The sequence below is a fragment of the Triticum aestivum genome, chromosome 5D (assembly GCF_018294505.1).
Source record: "Triticum aestivum cultivar Chinese Spring chromosome 5D, IWGSC CS RefSeq v2.1, whole genome shotgun sequence".
NCBI lineage: Eukaryota > Viridiplantae > Streptophyta > Magnoliopsida > Poales > Poaceae > Triticum > Triticum aestivum.
The window spans coordinates 506,743,167-506,749,012 of record NC_057808.1 but is presented as its reverse complement, the minus strand read 5'-3'; the positions used below and the strand labels follow the sequence as shown (position 1 = coordinate 506,749,012).

Sequence of the window (5,846 nt, the reverse complement as noted above, 5' to 3'; positions counted from 1 at the left end):
AGGGGACGAGGAGGAGCGGTGTTTCATCTACCGCAAGGCCGATGACGGATCCCGGCGGCATGGCGCTGCGGAGTTTCGACGACGGGCGCGTGTGGATGGATACGTGCAGGATGATGGCGTTGTCTGGCGTCGTGCTATCGTCGACGGCAGGCCTGGCAAGGTCGGTACGTCAGTACCCGCTCTGGAGATGGATCGGTGGAAGACGGCAGCGGTAGCCTCGGTGAGTGCGCCGGACTAGGTATCCAGGTATGTGGCCGGGATGGGGAATCCGGCACTAGATGTTAGGATTTGGTGCAATGTCTGTTTGCTATTAGGCTCAGACATTCGATACCACTACATCAAGGGGATAGGAGTTGCGACAGGTGTTGCCTAGAGGGTGGCTTCAGTTCAGGCTTACTGATGTACTTCCTTGTAAGGTCTTTTGTGAATAATTAATAAAGTGACCGCATGCATCGTCGAGATGCAGAGGCCGAGGGTGCATCCTCCTTTTCTAAAAAAAATTGTCAAACACCGAGGGGTTTTCGCGCGAAGGAAAGAAAACGCCCAGGGTTCATGTGGAACAGTCTGAAGCTATAACTATAACCCAATTTCTTTCCATATTTTTATAAATTTTCAGATGACTGTTATGTAGTACTTCCTCCGTAAACTAGGGCCTAGGAGTAACAAAAGCAGATAGTACAAAAAACAGCAAGAAAGCTATCTTTGCGTCATGCCTCTGCTTATCTGAAAGTCCATACAAAACAACAAAACACCAGATGATAAAATAAATGCGTGTTATCTGAAAGTCCATACTACACCAGATGCGCCTTGTTGGTTTCTCTTTTTTGTATAATTCATGTCCTCTTGTGTACCAGGTGAATGCAAAATCTCAGCTCATGATCGTCTGCATGAAGGTTTGTAATAGCTCACGCGGTGGCAGTTCTTGACAAAGTTGTTCCATCATCCAAGGAAACTGTGATAACTTGACCCATTTTAGAGATGGTGATACTTGGTGTATAGGAATTTGAATTCTATTCAGTATTCAGATTTCAAAAAAAAAACAGAATAATAATGGAGAAGTGGGGTATCGATCCCCATACCTCTCGCATGCTAAGAAAACGCTCTACCATCCGAGCTACATCCCCTTGCCTGCTGGAAGCAATTAACAACATTACTTAATACCATATTAACTACATCGAAGCTATTATAAAATTTGTCCCACTACTTTGTATGGGAACTGTGAAATTACCAGCACAAACAACTAAGGGAATCTGGCAGTCTGGCGGAGCAGCATAGGATTTTCTTTTTGCTCTTATATAGAAGTAACCACTGAACCTACGTCTGAAGGCGAAGAGACTGGGGATGGATAACCCTTCTGAAAACATATGCATTCCTCGTGCTCCAGATGGCCCAAGCAATCAGTATGGTGACATCCATATCCATTGCAAATGGAAGATTGAGCAGGCGAACTAACTGACAGAGCTGATCTTGAATATCTGCAGACAGACAGGGGAGACCAACCGGGGCAGATGAAAGAACAAGTGATCTCTTGTCTCCAAAACTTGCTCATCACACATGACACATGTGCAGTCCTCAATGAAATAGCTCTTTCTCTGATTGCAGGTTTTCCATAGCCATGCAATAGCAGGAATTGTAGGGTTCTCGCTTCTGAGCTGCTTCAGCTTTCTGTGCAGCTTCTTCTGCATCCTGAAGTTCAGAAGAAACAAGATGCTGGTACGGTACTATCGATAATGTCTTATTATTCAGGACGAAACAAAGGAACCAGTTTTATTTATGCATAATGATGATGATGACCCAACTGAAAACTGTAGCCAGCGCAAGACTAACAGGGCATAATAATAGTGCAGGCGAACGGCCTGACAAATCCATTACAGCACCCGGATAATGAAAAGCATGAACAAAGACATAATACAAAATACTCGCTTCAGAAAAGAAAGGGACCGTCAGAAATTGCAGTATACATATATGTAGTAAGTCTCTGGCATGATCTGTCGGTGGAGAAAGCATTGACAGTAGGAAAATTGGCGGCCACTTCCTGCCTGCTCATCGTGGCATTAGCAATTCGGAATCGGAATCCACACCACCACTATCAAAAACCCATTTCATGCCATCGTCTACTGCAAGGCACGTCTCTAGGTCCAGCTGACGTTCTCTCCTTGAATGGACATTAGTGTCATCTTCAGACAGCATCTCATCACCAAGGCTTCCGGTTTGTTCTGCAAGACACAACTCCAGGTTCTCAAACACTTCTTGCATTGTAGGGCGATCGATACCACGATCACTAACACATTTCTCAGCAATCTCCACAAACTTCTTCAAGCACCCCGGAGCAATCTTTCCTTCAAGATAGGGATCGACAATCAGATCAAGGATGCCCTTCTTCTGGCAACTAAGGGCGCATTCTACCAAGTGAACTTGTCTTCTTGGAAGACTATGATCATAAGCAGCCCGAGCACACAAAACCTCAAACAGTACGACACCAAAAGAATACACATTGGATTTCTCTGTTAGTTGCCCAGTGCAGAGAAATTCAGGATCGATATAACCGATACGTCCCACAGGCTGCGTGGTCACATCCGTGCTATCCTGTGGCTGTGAGACTGTACTTGAAAACTTGCCGACCAATCTCTCATCTAGGAGAATGTTCGTCGTCGACACATCATTAGGGATGATGGAACACTCGTGAAGGTAATGCAAGGCACGAGCAGCACCAATGCAGACATCTAGACGCTGCCTCCAAGTAAGCGGCGGCTCCTCGGTGTAGTTAGCGTAAAGGTTCCTACGCAGGGTGCCACGAGCCATGTAGTCGTAGATCAGTATCATCTCGTTTTTCTCTTTGCAGTAACCGACCAATGATACGAGATGATGGTGGCGCAGCTTTGCCATCATCGCTATCTCTGTCTGGAACTTACTCACATCCTGCACAAATTTGTCACGTTTGATAGCCACCTTGGTTGCCCCACCATCAATCACTCCATAGTAAACTGTACCAGATCCACCCCAACCAACAAGGTGTGACTCATCAAAATCTCTTGTCGCGGATTTCACCTCCCTGAGTGAGAAATGGCGGCACAAGTTGGATGGCAAAGATTGTGGCGTGACTGAGCTAGAGGATTGCCAGTTGTTCTGAGCTGCTGGCTTGTTCCTCCACCCCCAAGAAAAAATAGCTGGTGTTTGTTTTCCTTGAGCTTGAGTTTTCCTAAGCGCCCGAAGACGTTCTGCCACATCTATCATGTCAGGGCGTCTACCCATCTCCATACTCAAACATTGTCCTGCTAGCTCTGCAACCCCTTCAAGAATCTTCATGTTGTTTCGGCTTGAGATTTCAACATCGAACAGCTCTCTCACCCTTCTCTTCCCTGTTGCAAGAGCTTGCGTGAAACATTCAACTATGTTGATCCCCATTTCTCACTGTTGCCTTTTTCTTTGTAATCAATTCGACCAGAACAATTCCGAAACTGTAAACATCACTCTTCGAGGCGAGACGCCCGCTGCGGGCAAACAAAGGGTCCATGTAACCTATGCTCCCTATTACACGATCAGTGAGAAGGGTCGAGTCTGTGTTCACAAGTCTTGATATTCCAAAGTCGGATATTTTTGCATTGAAGTTGTCATCTAATAGTATATTGGCAGGCTTGATATCACCATGAATGACCCGAGTATACATTTGTGAATGCATGTAACACAGTGCCTCTGAACACTCCACCGCGATCCGCAGTCGTGTATCCAACGTGATGGGAATGCATTCATGATGAAGAACATCGCTGAGATTCCCTTTGGATATGTACTCACTGACAATCATTAGGGCATTTTCCTCGGCACAGTAGCCTATGAGCCTAACTACATTCTTGTGGTTGATTTCACAGTGGACTTTCAGCTCTTTGGCAAAATTTTCCTCTTCATTACGGATAAATCTCTTGACTGCAACTGTTCTTCCATCTTGGAGAACACCTTTGCAAACTTCTCCGAAGCCACCTTTTCCAATGATAGTTTCATAGTTGCTGGTAATTCTTCTTATCTCATCCTCTGTGAAGCATTTTATGTTATGATTGCTATGTGATAACCACTTTGATCTGTCATCCCTTTGGATCATATCTGCTACCATACTTTCTCGAAGGTCCATCTTATATGAAAGAAAAGTAGCAAAGACTGCGTATACCAGTTAGCCTTGACTAGTATATGCTGGATGCATCAACTTGACCTGAAAAATAGTTTCCAAAAGTGTGAAACTCAAATCTCAGCTAACCAGAGTTATCAACAACATAAGAGTACTCTGCAGAATATTGATTGGCAAGTGATTTGTGGCCACATTAGATGCCTAGCATGTACTGGCGAAAACATTGATGTGCATTACTTTAAAGGTAGTTTGTCATAAAAGATCTCCTCTTGCTGCTAAAGATTAGGAAGTTGATAAAAAGATGGAGTAAGATAAGAGTCGGTTTCAGTCCAACACACATAAATCAAGAGGATATAAGTGCTGGACTTCCCCCCATTTAATAACATAACATATTCTCTAGGCGATGAAGAACAAACATTCTCTGGTTTAATTATACTCCCTCTGTTTTTATATACAAGGCCACTTCGTTTTTCGTGTCAAACTTTGACTTATAACTTTGGTCAACAAAATATGGGTTATATGTCATCAAAAATATATCATCAGAAAGTTCTTTGAAATGTGCATCCAGTGGCATACTTTTTGTGGCATATAACTCACATTTTAATTGATGGTCCAGGTTAGACATAAAAATATGAAGTGGCCTTGTATATACAAAAACAGAGGGATAAACCTAGGTGGCATCTTCAGTAATTGGCACAAAATTGTAGAAAAATATTTAATTTTGTTGCTGGACTTCATCAATGGAGAGAATGCATCCATAAGGAAAGGTCAAAATTGTAGATAGGAGATAGCAAGATAAATCATTATTGTGCAGTTCTACTGTGGTATTAACTGGAGCTTCATGGGGGTAATTCTGCATGACTGTTTTTTTTTTTCAAACGACCTTCCATTACCAAAGAGATAATGGAACAAAACAGGAAGCAACATCCAGGTGCTTTCTGACAGGAAAAGGAATACCGTAAAGAGTATTGGTATGTAAAGTGTGAGTAGCATTTTGTTTGGTTCGGACCAGTAAAGAGTATCAAATTACTTTACTGTGTTTGGTTATATGCCAAAGCAAGCTCACTTGCGTAAGCATGCGTGTTCTGAATAGAGAATCTAGCATCAAGCGGTTGCTGTCACATGCACTTCAGTAATGAATTTCACCTCTAGCTGACAAAGACTGCATCACGTAGTTCAAAGGCTTCAGACTAGAATTTTTTAACAAACATTGTTCATACAAGTGCTAAGAGGAGAAGCACCGCAAGAAAAGAAAGAAAGAGCTAGCCCTGACCATATATGATATCCGGAGGAAGGAGAGCAGAGGGCAATCAGCCCACGGCAACACTGGGCTTGGAGATCCAAAGAGGGGATCGGGCCGCCGTGACTCCTCGTGTGGGGTATAGCTGCCCGAGAAGTAGAAGAGGGGCGTCGAGTTGGAGGACTCAGGCTGCCACCGGCGCCGGCAATGCTGCAACGGGGAGGAGGGGATCGAGAGGGAGGAGGTGGAGACCGAGGTCGGGAGTGGAGCAGAGTCGGAAGATGCGAGACGGAAACGATATGCGTTAATCTTTATACTGTACATACACAGTGGGCAGTGAGCAGTGGGCGGCCGTGACTTGCAGCGCTTCTCGTTTACGCGGTATCGGTTTGGCCTTTCGCGGCTAGGGCCCGAGTGAGAGCGAGGAGAGAAAATTACACCTTTCTTCGACTCTCTGGCACGCTATGATTTAATCCCCAAGTAGAGAAA

General features: G+C 44.4%; 1 pseudogene; it reads right to left on the bottom strand.

Annotated features, from left to right (window-relative positions):
• Nucleotides 1-1,841: 1,841 nt before the first annotated feature.
• On the bottom strand, nucleotides 1,842-5,624 carry LOC123123291 (receptor-like protein kinase FERONIA; annotated as a pseudogene).
• Between the last annotated feature and the right edge of the window lie 222 nt (nucleotides 5,625-5,846).